This window comes from Dendropsophus ebraccatus, chromosome 5 (genome assembly GCF_027789765.1).
Source record: "Dendropsophus ebraccatus isolate aDenEbr1 chromosome 5, aDenEbr1.pat, whole genome shotgun sequence".
Taxonomy (NCBI): Eukaryota; Metazoa; Chordata; class Amphibia; order Anura; family Hylidae; genus Dendropsophus; species Dendropsophus ebraccatus.
Genome location: NC_091458.1, coordinates 59,489,190 through 59,504,750, shown reverse-complemented (window position 1 = coordinate 59,504,750; position 15,561 = coordinate 59,489,190). Strand labels below are relative to the sequence as shown.

The following is a 15,561-nucleotide window of genomic DNA, read 5'->3' as shown; positions in this document are numbered from 1 at the left end:
GTCAGAGCTCTCTGCAGAAGACAAAAACCAACAAGCTTTAAAAAAAAATTCCTGATTCAAAAGCGTCATCTTTACTACTTTAGGCTATGTTCACACTACATAAGTTTTCGGCCCTAGCGCGCTCCGTGAATAAGCAGCCGGAGATTTACATAGTTTGCGTACAATGGAAAGTATAGGATCTACAGCTGCACAGTTCACACTACGTAAGAACTTACGCCCGGATCGTATGCGGCGCCGTAAAAAATGAACCAGACCATTGTTTCGGGACAGAAATGCTGTAACTTATGCCCGTAGCGTAACATGCGGTCCTGTACGGAGTGGTGATTTCTTCATTTTTACACTTTGATTTGCCGATCCAAAAAGTTCTGTGGGGTGTCCGGGGCTAGGCGAAGATATCCAAGTAAAAGAACGCTGTCAGATCGCTACGTAGGGCACTCGGGAAGCGTACGTAGATTACGGGCGTAAGTTCGCGGACCGTACGTAGCCGGCCGCAACTTGTGTAAATCCCGGCCGGAGTTTTACACGTATATGTCCGGCCGCGAAAAATATGCGGCCGGACATATACGTAGTGTAAACATAGCCTCAGGCCGCGTTCACTCTTAGTAAGAAAGCAGCCGTTCCGTGACACAGCCATGTCACAAAACGGCCGCTGTCAGTGATTTTCACTCTGGCTGGTACGGCAGTATCGGCTGGATGAACTTCACTTCTTTTGATTTGGAATGTGGGCGCATTCGGGTGTGCCCGCATTCTAAATCACCATAGCAGACAATGTAGAGTGCAGCTGGAGCCGCACTTTACATTGTCTGCTCTGTCAGTTTTGGGCAACCGCTATACAATTAATAGCGGACGCAAAAAACTGACATGTCATGACATGTGTATACACTCCGGATGGGATTCCATAGGGCACAATGTTATTTTAATTTTCAATAAACAGCGGCCGTTGTTGTAACGGCCATTATTTATTGAAAATAAACATTGTGTGAACGTAGCCTTATGTTTTATGCAGAGAGCAATAATGAGACTTTTGTGCACATGCCTTAAAGGGGCTATCCAGGATTACAAAAACATAGCTGCTTTCTCCTAAAAACAGGGCCACACCTGTCCTTAGGTTGTGTGTGGTATTACAACATTATAATTCAACTCCACTTTAGTAGTCCTGAGCTGCAATACCATACACAAACTGAGGACAGGAGTGGCGCTGTTACTGTAATAGAGCTGCTATTCCTTTCTAGTCCTGAATAACTTATGGCATTATCCTAATATTTATGTTATGTTTGAGTTACATTCCCCCCTCCTCCATATGGTGCGTCTGAAGTTACACACAGAATTTGTTTCACACTATATTATCAACTGTCACACAGTGGTCACAGTCCATAGGAATGCAATAGGTTGTGCAACACTCGCACGTACATTGGACTATTGTTTACATTTTTTTGTGCTTGCAACTAAACAGAATGTTTCTGTGATTTGAAGAAACTTTTTTTCCCAAAATAAAGCAATGTACGTAGAGAGGAACAATGTCAACTATTGCAATATATATGATATATTATAGCCATATCTCTAAATGATACATTCAGAAGTTCCTGCTTTATTCAAAGGGCACAGTTATCCCTTTACAGATACTGCTACTTTCTTATATTCTCAGCCATTACATAAATGTTGGTTCCCTTATGAGCTGCCTTTACGTGGCTGTGATTTGTCATCTGATGTGAACAGACTTAAAGAGGTTATCCAGCACTACAAAAACATGGCCACTTTTCCCCCTACTGTTGTCTCCAGTTCAGGTGTGGTTTGCAATTAAGCTCCATTTACTTCAATGGAACTGACTTTTAAAACCACACCTAATCTGGAGACAACAGTAGGGGAAAAGTGGCCATGTTTTTGTAATGCTGGATAACCCCTTTAAGAGTGCTTTTACACAGAGAGGTTTATCTGACAGATTTTGGAAGCCAAAGCCAGGAATGGATTTGAAAAGAGGAGAAATCTCAGTCTTTCCTTTATGACCTATTGTCTGTTTATAGTCTGTTCCTGGCTTTGGCTTTAATAATCTGTCAGATAAATTTCTCTGTGTAAAGGCACCCTTAGGCTACATTTACACGTCTGTAATTCCGGATCCTCAGACTGCTGACCCATTCATTTGAATGGCCCTGATCTTATGCCTGTAGGTGTTATGGAGCTGTGATTCTATGATCACAAGTCTGCGCGATTGTGGACGGCTATGGATGCACATCCATCCTTGGCTACTGATGCGTGAATGTAGCCTCACAATAGGTTTTTATGATTGATTTCCCTTCCTGGTATAAAATATGCCAGCTTCCCCCAGGCTGAATAATACAGGAGTAGGAACAAACCATGCCGCACATCCCTAAATGCTGAATATACAGGAAACTCATCCCCTAAAAAGTTTGTGAAAGAATTTATGAAACTGTGAAAGGAAACGAGCTGCAAATATAGAAACTAAGTCAGTAACTATTACGTTACAAAATGATCCCACACTTCCTACTCATGTCAATAGCCTATTATCTTTCTCTTCTGGCAAACATTCCTGAAAGTGAAGAGGAGATTTAAAAGTACAGGATCCAGGCAGGGAGCAGCCTCTCAGCTAGCTGCGATAGAGCTGCCCCCTCCCCTGTCTCTGTCAATGCTCACAGCCTGTTGGTGAGTAGATCCAGGACTAGCAACTCAGCACCCAGTCCCCACAAGTCCACTTTTAACCCTCTATAATAGGCAGCCCAATGAGAAGAGATTGAAAAGTCTGCTTGACAATCACCAGGTCAAGCGCTCATTACTGCCGTTTTCAGAATTAAGGCTTTACTTTGTGTTTGTTTTTCCACGAAATGTCTTTCATCACTAAAATCACATCTATAGCGCAGTAACCCGCTGCACACTCTCACAATGGGGTGATAAAGTAACAAGCATGTCAGCTCTTATAACGGGAGATGTCAGCCAAATCAAAGTCTCAAGTACCTAATTTAAAAAAATAAAGTTAATTATAATACATATAAATATATATATATATATATATATATATATATATATATATATATATTCTCATAATGTATAGATCACTACCGATTCTGAAATTCTGAGTCCAGTGTGTGTTAACCCCTGAGTAGGACCACCCACTGGACTCCTAAACCCAGAATGAGCAGAGATTTACATGAAGAAATGAAATATATCAATCAGGGGCGTAACTAGAAATGGCTGGGCCCCATAGCAAACTTTTGATTGGGCCCCCCCCCCCCCCCCGACTGACCACTAAACGGTCAAGTGAAGTCATAACTACATAACTGCTAGCTCTGGTCAGGAGTGCTTGCAGTACAAAACCCAGGAGACCAGCAGGGCCACCCGGTGCTGCAAATGATGACGGCTCAGGGGGCCCAGTGTTTTGCAGGAGCAGGCCATGGGGCCCCCTGATGCGGCGGGCCCCATAGCAGCCGCTATGGCTGCTATAGTGGTAGTTACGCCCCTGATATCAATCATCTTGCCTCCTCCTGCTCTATAATGATGCCCACAGATCAGATTATTTTCAGCATGACTCTTTCCCTTTAAGCAACACAAAAATGTACTGTATATAAGAATCTACACATTTTACATTGCATTAATATGGTTTTAGGAACTTGTAGAAAAGTTTCCTTAAATACATAATGGTGTGTAAAATTAAAGGGGTTATCCAGCGCTACACAAACATGGCCACTTTTCCCCGACTCTTCTTTCCAGTTCAGGTGCGGTTTGCAATTAAGCTGCAATTACTTCAATGGAACTGAGTTTCAAAACCAAACTGGAGAGTGGTGCCAAAGTGGCCATGTTTTTTATAGCGCTGGATAACCCCTTTAAATAAGGAGCACATAAAGCAGCCATTTTGAGTGTGATGATGATAAAGTGGAGCATGGACTCAATGATTCTCCTACAATCCAGACACACTTTGAAAAACTGATGTATGGATCCATAATCTGGTAAACATAGCATACCCCAGACACATGCTGAACCTCCAATTGTATACATGTCCTGCAGCCTCACATCCTGTATTAGAGAATGAGGTGTTTTTTAGATGCTTACATGGTGCTTCGGCTAGGTTCACACTGCGTTTTCAGCATCCGTTTAACGCATCCGTTTTTTGCAAAAAACGCATGAAAAACGGATTGCAAAAAACGGATTCATTTGTGTGCATCCGTTTTTCCATTGACTTCCATTGTAAAAAAAAACGGATCCATTTTTTTTTACGGACCAAAACGGACAAAAAAACGTTGCTGACCCTATTTTTCTGGACGTTAAAAAAAACGGATCCGTTAAACGGATGCTGAAAACGCAGTGTGAACCTAGCCTTCCCAGGGACTCCATATGAACTCTGCATGTTGTCATACATGAATCATGCACCACTATACATGTTAGGGTGCTGCATATACATATAATGCATATGCATATAATACAGCAATCCCAGCTTTTCTATCCATTGGATTAGAGCTGAATTCACACCAGCCCTATTTTATCACCAGTGACACTTAAACAATAAACAAGACATCAAATACATTCTCAAAGCTGCATACACATAAACAGACTGTCAATGTACTTCAAGGCTCGAAGAAAACAGATTCTTATCTGTTCAACTGGTTGTTCAATGGAATTAAACTCTCTTCTATGAATATTTCACAGTGCGCCTCTACTGCAAATACTAGAAAACAATACGGGGACTGAGCCAAGCTATGCCTTGCAGAACAATTGATAGAAAGCTTCACACTGTGCAGGGGGATTTGCAGCGCAGCAGTTACAAAAATCCCTCTGATGCCTATGTCAAGCACGAGCATGTCACTGAAAGCTGAACTTTGTGTCACATGCTGACACTGAGAGGTGCCATACCCCCGAGACAGCACTTCGCAACCTCATGTAATACAAAGCTGAGAAACATGGCATTAACTGTATACTCTGCACCAGGTTTCCGGGGGGAGGTTAGATGAAGAGTTTTTACCCGCTGATGTGGAAAAATGAAAAGAAAATGAGGCTGGACTGCTGCTTTCAGATGCTGTCTCAGGTTATTTTTAACGCTGGGGTGACTGCGTGGATTCACAATAACAGCCCACAAAACAAAAAAGCCTCATTAACCGTCATTACCAAAAGCACTGAGATGTGGAGGCGTGCACCCACAAAGACAACGTCTACCAAAACTTAACTATTGTACTATCCCACCGCACTAGGTTTACTAGCTTCTGATACACTCTACTATCATCATGTCAACAAAGATCAACTGAGTTCACTTTCTGTCACGTTGTTAAAAAAAATTCTACTCTATGACTGAAAAAACTGGATGACAACTAAAATAGTTATGTAGTTGGTTACATTGAAGAAGAATCCAACCAATCAAGTTCCACCTAAAACCCTACTGTGTTGATCCAGAAGAAGGAAAAAAACTGACAAGGCAATGCTTTCTGATTCCAAATAAAGCAATCAGAATATATCCCCTATGCACGGTCATCCTTTTTGCTTCCAAATAGGTGTCAGCCAGCGTTCTCACAATCCAGAATCTGAAAAGTTGGCTTATGTATAAACCCACACAAGTAACTGTATGCTATATAGTTGTGTATGTTCGCTTTTGCAAAAAAAAAAAAAAAAAAATTGTGTGTGTTTTTTTATCCAGTTGTATTTGCCCTATAAAGTATATTGGCACTCAGTTGGATGATTTTCCTGGCATATCCTCCCACAGCCAAACATAAACATGGTTTAAATTTAGACGTATATAATGTTACTGGAACAAGGGATAGATCACTGCCTAGGCAGATTTGCCATAGAGAAGCTGGAGAAAGCTGATAACTATAGTATGGGCCATATTGGATGTCAACCAGCTCTGTCTGAAACAGATACAACTATCAATTTATAATTTGGATTACTTTCATTTATGGTGGCTCTTTAATTCAATCTAGATGAATACAGGATTAAATACTTCAGCGTTGTAGATCTGGATAATCTAATTTGGCGCTGAGTGAGCGGACGAGGTCTAGATTACCCTTCACGTTGTTATTTTTCTGGTATGTGGCGCACAAACAAACGAGAAAATACAGGAGGATTTCTGTAATCTCCCGCATTCCCAGCTCCAGGGACAACTGGAACAGATTTAGAGATAAAAGGCCACGTGGAACAGGAAGGCAGGAATGATGCATGAGGAATAGGGAAGTTTGTCTTAGTGCAATATAAAACCAAGAGCACAACAGAAAGTAAGGAGCTGAACATATACAGTACACAGGCTGGGGTAATGAAATTGTGTCCGCCTTGATCTTATCAACCAGTCTTATTACATGAGACCTGACACATTGCTGTTATTATATATACTGGATTTGTAAATGCTAAATCAATGTACCAATACACAGACAGACCACAAAACTATTTACTATGCTAAGCCTATGTTCACATGCTGTAAAAACATCGGCCGATCGTGATTGTTAATTCCGGCCACAGGTAGCGTTAAACAACAGCTGTTCATGGCGGAAAAGCCATTGTTTGTAGAGCGTGAGAATTTATTCTAAACATGTAATATGGTATGTGATAGAACAGTATACACATATATAACCCTCAATTAAACCAAATGTACGTTTCTATTTTAGATGAACATAAGAAATGAGAATTGCCATTCTAATGTTAATGGTGTTAAAACTGTATGAGCTTTATCAATCACAAATGTTAAAGAATAACTTTGGGCAAGGCAATTTTTTGGTGAAAATGCGTGCCAGGGAGGAGGAGGCTGAAGGAAACAACGTGCACTCATCTTTCGGTCTCCAGCACTGATGCTGCGTACCGCTGCTCCAGTCCCCCAGTCCCTGGCAGCTTCCTGGTTAGCGAGGAGACCCAGGAGGTGACGTGGGAGGCCTGCTCAGCCAGTCAGCCGCTGTAATGGGGTCCTGCCTCAGCTGCTGACTGGCTGAGCGGCCCTAACACATCACATCCCAGGTCCCTGTAACCAGAATGCGGCCAGGGACCGGAGCGGTGGTACACAGTATTAGCGCTGGAGCCAGAAATGTCAGGGCACTTTATTTCATTCAGCCTCCCCATTCCCGGCACTTTTACAAAAGAATCGCCCTGCCCCGAGTTGACGTTTAACATCATAAGAAAATATAGTGGTAGAACATACTTAAATTATTAAGTATTATTTATGGATGCTAAATAAGCATCACCGATTTTTCTGTCCAGTTTACATCCCAAATCATCCCAGTTTACATCTTCACATCCCATTCAAATTAAACATTTACATTTGGAACAGAGGTGACAAAAGTGTAGAGGGTGCCCATAGCATATCCCAAAAAGGTCTCTCCCAGCCCATTCTAAGGAAAGTATCATTGTGCATGTGGGCTCTGTAGATTGAAGTGTGAAGGATGCTTTTTCTCTCCATACAGTAGCTGAAGGCCCTGCCTTTTTAGTATAAAAACATCTGTGTAACTATACATAGATCCAGGCAATAATAAATGGCTTGTCCTGAGAGAGGTCTTCCTGTTCTGCATCTTCATCTCTTGAGTGAGAGGAGAATACAAAGAGCATCTCTTACTTTGGAGGACCTGTCCTGTCTGGAAATACACAGACATCCCATTGATTTAAATGGAAACTGTGTAATGCTTCATTTCCTCTTTGGTGGTGCTACAAGGAAAAATGGATCCCTTATTGCCAGTTTTCTCCATATATAACTTATCGCTGGGGGTGTCAGCAGGGGGCACTTAGTGATTAGCTTATTGTCATGGTGCAACCCCTTAAAGGATCCTAGACTTCTAAGCTTCTAACCACATATTCCTTAGATACCTACACTTTCTTATTGCATTCTTTGATTTCTTTTTAATTAATTTCTTTGCTTGTACATGTGTAGCGGGATCACAAATCCCATTCATTTGATTTTCTAATTAATGACTGAGACATAAAGAAAGAACATTCCGGCTTTAACAGTCATTTCGCCTTCTGTGTTTGTCCCTCAGGACAAGGGGCTTGCAATGTGCTCTCATAACATATACCTCCTCCAAGCAAAGCCTAAATGACACATCAGCCTCCGCTATTAGCTTTTTTCCAGGGTGAATTAAAGTGATTCTGTACGGCTAGGTTAAATGAGTTACATAAGTCACCAGAGTGCTTGCCAGTTTATTACCACAAGATTATACGGAAACACATGTGATGCGAGATGTAACAGTAGTATCAACCTGGCTACATTACATGACAGTCAGAAGTTGCATTGTAGCTGAAACACAAAATAAGTGTAAAATGGGAACCTTGCCATGTACAGTGCCTATTCATTTGAAGTCAGGTGGACATGTAAGGGAGGTAAATGTTATTCTTCCCCCTTAAGACTGATTATGTCCCATTTTAGCTCTATTTAAAAGCATTTTAAGTATGTATTTGTAGATTATTTACATACTGTCCGAGTACCTTCATAAGTACTTTGAGTACTGGGTAAGAATGGGATGGTGCACTGTGGTGGACTTGCAGTCCTTGATGAGCAGGGATGGTAGTCTCCCTGGGAGACTATATAGTGAAGTGTTTTGACACCAGAAGGGGAATGAGTGTGGTGGAACCACATGGTGTATCTAGGGAACTTGTTGGGGCCTGAGAGATGGCCTGGGCTTGTCCACTGAGAACAATTACTGGGCTGGAAGCTGACCTGAGTGACAAGTTACTGCGTAGCATCTGTATGAGGGCTACCTACTCCTCTGTCAGACACCCTTAGTTTTGGATGTGCCAGACTGGTGTTGTGCAGCAAGGTCTGACGTATATCATAGAACAGCGGTCAGTGCACTAGTTGGGGATAGTAATAATCTGTGTACTGCTCTGTGTTGGGGAGACATTTTTTCTCTAGGATTGACTATGTCCGGCAGATAATGTGTATACTGTGAGTGAGGGACTATGGGAAACCTTTTTGGGGTTGTGACACCTTTTTGGCCTGTATAGTGGCCTAAGTGTGATGCAGTCCTGTAAGGGGGTAGACTAGGCTTAGGGAAGTCCCTGGCAAGAAGCTTGGTGTTATAACAATTATATTCCTTCTGCATACTGTATAGGTGCAACTAGAAAGCTGCAAGTAGCAAGGTAAATCTAACCCGTGCCAAGATGTGAAGATTTGTTGATATTGACCTAGAGAAGCTTAATTGTTCTGTGTAGCTGTTGCTTCAAGTTATAATTAAGCAGCCGAGGGTAAATGGCAGTAATCCTATCAGTAGAGCTATCAGAGGCACAGGACCCCTACCAACACAAAGTGTCTGGTGCATCCCTCCGATACCACCACGTTACTATGTCTCGTGTCACATGACTTATACAACACATATGTTGTGTGAAATCTGTGAACATGTAGGAACGCTTAACACAGTTATTTGAGGTTTGTGCTTTCCCCAATGCTTATAAATATAATTCACAACTTATGGAACCTTAAAGGGGTTTTGCCCCCATGAACAATTATTACCTATCCACAGTTTACGAGCAATAAGGGTATGATAATGGATGATTCACCTGCTGTGACACTTTCCCTCTTTCATGTTGGATTTTCCCATCTGAATAGGGTAGCAATTTATTGTAGGTGCCTTCAACAATGAATGGTGTGGCAGCGCACATATTTGACACCCCCCATAATCATACACTTACAGTATTTCCTATCGTGAGGAGAGAGTTTATGGTGGCAGAACCCCTTTAAGCTGGTCTCTTTACTTGCTCTTGTCATTAATGTAGCTGTATAAAATTCTATGAAATTCCAATTCACACCAATAATAAAACATATTTCCCCCACTCACAAACCTTGAAATAGACTATGCACTTTTGTAACATAATACTTTTCCTTTATGGAAAGTTGCATTTAGATGTAAAGTTTGCACTTAAATACAGTCACCAATCTACAATTCCAGGTAATGTGTTGAGGATTCAGCACACAATGAGCGCAGCTTCTGACTGGTTGCTCTGCTTAGTGCTAAGTTTACACCTAAATGTAATATTTGGAAATAAACTAAGGCAACCAGGTTCTAATTCACATAGAGTGCATGTAGGTAACATACGGCAGAGGGGACACCTTTTCAACGTTTCTGAACTAGTAAATTGTTGGATTTTGGATTGTTCATTATATAAATTATAAAATAGCTGCATATTGAATAATATATGAATAATATATTAATAATTGGTTGTAGTGATAGTCAATGTGACTTAGATCATTTGGATACATCTACAGATACAGCAGAGACTAATGTGTAACTAAACTTTTTGGAGATGTGTTTTCTGTGCTTCATGGTGGCTCTTTAACAGTCCCATATAAACCTTCCTCAGTACTCTATCCTAGTTATGTAGATGATGGGAACACCCATATACATATAGCAAAGCATGGCTGCACTCACTGCAGTTGTTTCTTAACACTCAGTACAGATGTGCTCAGCTCTCTTTTCCTTAGTACACCAGCCCGATGACAGCAGTGTATGAATTAGCCATAACAAAGGGAAGGCATGTAAAGGATATAGAGATCATACAGCAGACAGACCAACAAGCAAAGCAGCGAAGAGATCCCATGCCCTTGGTAGTCTAGTGCAGCTTAATTCCACTTCAGCTCTTTGCATATTAACTCTACCACACTTGCCATTGGTTTTCTTTAGCTCAGTTGTTGTTTATGAAACACTTGACAAATAGGGTGAGACTATAAGGAACAGAAAGCAAGAGGGGCCTCTCTACTGAAGTACTCTACATACATTGCCCTGCTGAATTCAAACCCATGGATACACCCTTATTACTATCCTTTCTTTCTCGACAGGTTACATGGGTTATAATTAAATGCATTATGTCAGCTCCTTATGGGTTGCCATTATGGGTTGGAAACCACATGGTATATCATGTGGATATCCATGCCAACATAGTAAAATGAGGCACATGTAACTCAACCCTACATAGAAAACTAGGGAGTGCCTGGGACTTAGAGTTATCCTTACACACCATTGTACTGCTGCAAGACCAGGATCCCCTGTGGTTGTATTGAAGAAATGCTAGGTCCTTATAGAATCCTATGGTGCTCTAGGTTTAATTCAGTAAAGCAACAGTAAGAAAGGGGTGTTTTGGTCCCAATAAGTATAAACTACATCCATATTAAACCTGGATACAATGATACAGTCATGAGTACCCCAGTACTTAATCTTTTTGATGGTCATTAAAAGTGTAAAGTGTAGAATCAGACTTTTCAGAAAGTCTGCATAACAAGATGTGGATAAGAGATCTTCAAAATGTATTCAACCTAAAAGTCACAAATGACAACATCTCCATCTGCAGCTGGAGAGTTTGTAGTTTAAGGCTGTGGTCACACACAGTATTTTTGCATAGTACTTTGCTTAGTATTTTGCAACCAAAACCAGGAGTGGATTAAAAATACAAAAAGGCTATGTTCACAGACTCTTGAAATTGAGTGGATGGCTAACATTTAAAGCCAAATAATTGTTGTTATTTTCAAACGAAAATCCACTAAATTTTGACAGTGAACATAGCCTTTCTGTGTTTTCAATCCACTTCTGTTTTTGGTTACAAAATACTGAGCAAGAATACTGTCTGGGGAACATAGCTATAGCATGCTTTTTCTAAAGGGTTTATGGCATGCACTAGTTAATAGCATTGTACCACATTAGAAGTGGATTAGGAGGTATACTAGAGTCTCTTCTTCACCGCAATCGCGATTCTCCACTGGTGCAGCATAGTATAAGTTACATGGGCTGAACAGTACAAATCAATGGGAGCAGAGGGTTTGTGGTATAGACTCAATGCATAATATAGATGGAGAAGCAGCAAGCTGTGCAGTCTCAGACCCTAATGGAAATGGAAACGATCACCCTGAGCCATTCCCACATCAAATAATCCAGCAGGAGGTGTGGAATCTGCGTAATCTCAGTGACACAGTGTCTCAGAATTCCAACAGGACCTTACTAACAGGAGTTGATATAAATAGATTTTACCATGTGTGCAATAATTGGAGCCTTAATATGAAACACAAGATCCCCCAGGGGAATAAAGAGATGTCTTCCAGATCCCAATGTGCAATGTGATAAAGTTATATTTGTTTTCTTCATATAAAAGAACAGACTCTGAAACATCAACATTGTCAAGCCTGAAACTTTGACTTCCATGTGCATAGCCCGACAGCAAGTGTTAAATCCAACCTAAGAATAGCAATACGTCACGCACTCTATTTGATAATGTTGAATATTATACACTGAAGCCGCCACTGACGTTTGCAGAATGTAAATTAAAAGGATCAGGTTTCCTTATGTTTAATGTACGCTAGTTCTGTTGTATTGTGCAATGACGTATGCAAGCAAAAGAGTTTAGAAGAAACCATGTGAGCAGTCAGTTGCATCTACTGTACTTGGCATACAGTATGTGGAGCTGATTTAGTTGTAGGCATGGCTGAGCTCATGTCAGTCCACAAGAATGGTAAGGGGGTCTATTAACACTGCCCACACATGCAGTAGCCCACTCAAACAAAGCCCCTGTTCACTCCAACACTGCTTACTATCAATAAAATCAACCATCTATAACATTTCAGAGAACTGAAGGATTTAGTCACATAAACTTTTTAAACTTTACTGAACACATGGTTCAAGTCATGTTTAGAGATTGCACAAATTTGGCCTGAAATCCTTGACACATGTCCAAAAGTGGCCTAAATTCCTGCAATTTTAAATTTTAACGTTAAAAAAATTCTACCAACTTTGCATTGGGCTAAACCCTAAATATGTGCACTCCTCTATTATGTGTTTCCTCTAGGGAAGTTAAACCATTATATGTATCTAGATGCTAGGGCTTTGTCTAAGAAAATAGTGGAAAATTGCACACTATAGGTATATATCGATCTCACAATATATGAACATCAAGTAGTTTTGTGGAATGTAAGAGCAGACAATTGCTGTAACTGCTGTCATGCATATGATGCAAGGATATGAATTACAACTTTTCTCACTAAGACACTGTTTATACACGAGCCTGGTAGTGTTTTCATTCCCCATCCAGCGCCCGAGTAGCCGCTAGCCTGCAGACATGGCAGAAAGCATTGTCCCTGAATGAGCAAACCACACAGTCAGCTTTCCCTAATTCATACACTAAATAAATGAGAATTATACTATAGGTGGTTAGGATAGGCCAGGGTGCAATAAACCAATCCAAGCACTAATCAAAAAGACGTGTGAAATAAGTTGCAAAATAGTCAGATCAACGACTATAAAAATTGTAAAAGAAAAGTAAATAGGGATGTAAAATGGGGTATAGTAATGTAGATAAATATATATATATATATATATATATATATATATATATATACTGATTAGACATTTATAAAGTTAAATCTATTGATTAGAAGTGTACTGTGCAATGTTCCACATAACGCCACTCCTCTTATCTATTGCCAACCCCTCATTCATAAAAATCATACATATATGTTCACAGTCCAGCCTACTATATAATTGCAACAAAGTGCTACATTTCCATTGGACACGTAATGCAAAGAGGAGGTTTGCATGTTCACGTTGTAAACATCTTAAGAATAAGTACATTGGAGCAACTTTATATACTCTTAAATATATCATGAATGGAATATACAGATAAGTAATAAAGAAGCCAATATGCAGGATAGTCACAGACCCAAATGTACACACCGCATGTAGATACTAATGGATGGAAATCCAGTCTTTGTTAAAAATTTTTTTTTAAATCCCAGAGCTTGCACAATTGCCATCATGCCTATTGACCTCTGTGGTAGGATTGTGTGGCAAGGCATTGCTAGCCCCATTGGCAACAAAAGGTTTGAAAGCAGATCATGCTGATGCAGGACAGCTGCTGCTTCCACATTAAAGCAACAGGGAACATCCAGCCCTTAAAAAGACCATTTATGTATCCAGTAAGAAGCCTCTCCTTACCTCCTGGTTCTGAGAACATGCTCCTTCAAATGTGCTGCTTAGTAATCCACACTGTGCAAAGCCAAGAGGACCAAAGCGAAGCCGTGTGTGGGACTCACCATTCTTACTGTGACAATGTGTGTGTGAGAGAGAGGGAGAGTGTGACAGCAGGCTGCCTGGACTGCAATCACTAGGGCATCCCCCTGCCTCCCCTCCCCCTACCACATCCCTCCAGCTTTTGACTCCTTCCAAAACTATATTAGCCAGCAGGGGAGAAAAAGTGACCAATCATGCATTCATTGCTCTTGTCCCCCTACAGTAGGGTCATCTGCGTCCTTCTTGGTATCCAAAAGGCAGCACATGAGAAGAAGACGGATGTATCTGGAGGGTCCTATTCAGCACTGATTTCAGGGGAAGGAATTGCAGAGCTTAGAGAGAGAGTGTTGTGAAAGAATGGGAGGGAGGCTAAATCCGCCTCTTGGAGCATGCACAAGTTGCAGTGGCCAGTTGTGATTTTTTTTTTAACTGTGTGACATCAGAAACACTAGAAATCAATGGGGGGTTTCACTGAGTACTAAAGCAGGAATTATATTCCGAGCACATTATTGGTGCAAAACTACTACAGTGTTGCAGACGGGAACTTTATGGAGTTCAGTACAATAAGGTTCAGATGTATATAGCACTCCCTAGCATATAACATATACTGCATAACCAATATGTAGGCATGGGGGGGGATCATACTACATTATACCATAAAATAGAGATGACTGCAAACACTGGCTATTTTAGTATCGGGAAAACTTGAGATTTGCTTTTCCCATTTGTATTGTATGTAACAGGGACTTGCCCTAGAAAATCTACACAGTATGATTGGGTTCACACTATTAAACCATCGGTTGTGGGACAAGGTTTAACCAAATCAGGGGTTCCAGAATGTGACCCCTACCCTCGATCCCTAAAGTCTTCCATAATGGCTTTCATATAGACAATCATTCCAAAACTCACTCCAGAAACTACTTCCATTAGCTTGTGCAGCAATTCATGGAAATCAAAAGGCTAAAACGGCTTAAAAGTATCAGGAAAAAACATCAAACCTGCATGCATGCAAATTGCCTATTTTAGTTGCTATTTTCATGGTGTCCAGTATAATTTACAATTTATAAAAATGGATTGAGAAAATAACTACTAGACTAGACCAGGAATGTAAATGATACAGATAGTAAGTAAAGCCATTAAAGGTGTATACATGTTATATGTGTCGTATTAAGTCAAAGCTAAATATAAGTGGGATTTCAGTTACATTGTGACCCATGGAAGGAGTATTATCACTGATGGTCTCATTCTTGTGTAACTGATGGCCTCTATGGGACCAGCTACACTATGTGATCGATCACAGGGCGCAGTTGTTAGGGTTGCTAAGCACTGAGAATATAGGTGGATAATATGTCCTCCAGTCTTAAGTGTATTAATTGCTTACACATAATGGATCAGTGAAACCGCAGCTTAAATATTCACAGAAAAGGGTTTGTTTATTATCATATTTGTATTTTTACACTCGTTAATATGAATAACGTATGGTCTAAGTCATTATAGCTGGAAGAAAATACTGTTCTGTATACAAAATGTTAGGCTAATAATAAAGGTAATATGCCACTTATAAACTTTCTTATTATGACACAGGTTGCATTTATTGGATTAGGGATAT

At 40.5% G+C, this 15,561-nt stretch overlaps 1 protein-coding gene across 1 annotated transcript in view; it reads right to left on the bottom strand.

Annotated features, from left to right (window-relative positions):
- The window catches only part of LOC138792639 (fidgetin-like), a 62,265-nt gene extending 48,165 nt beyond the window's left edge, over positions 1-14,100 (bottom strand). Inside the window, exon 1 of the mRNA XM_069970296.1 lies at positions 13,878-14,100. The gene's annotated coding sequence lies outside the window, so the exon portion shown is untranslated. The remainder of the gene's footprint in view (positions 1-13,877) is intronic.
- Between the last annotated feature and the right edge of the window lie 1,461 nt (positions 14,101-15,561).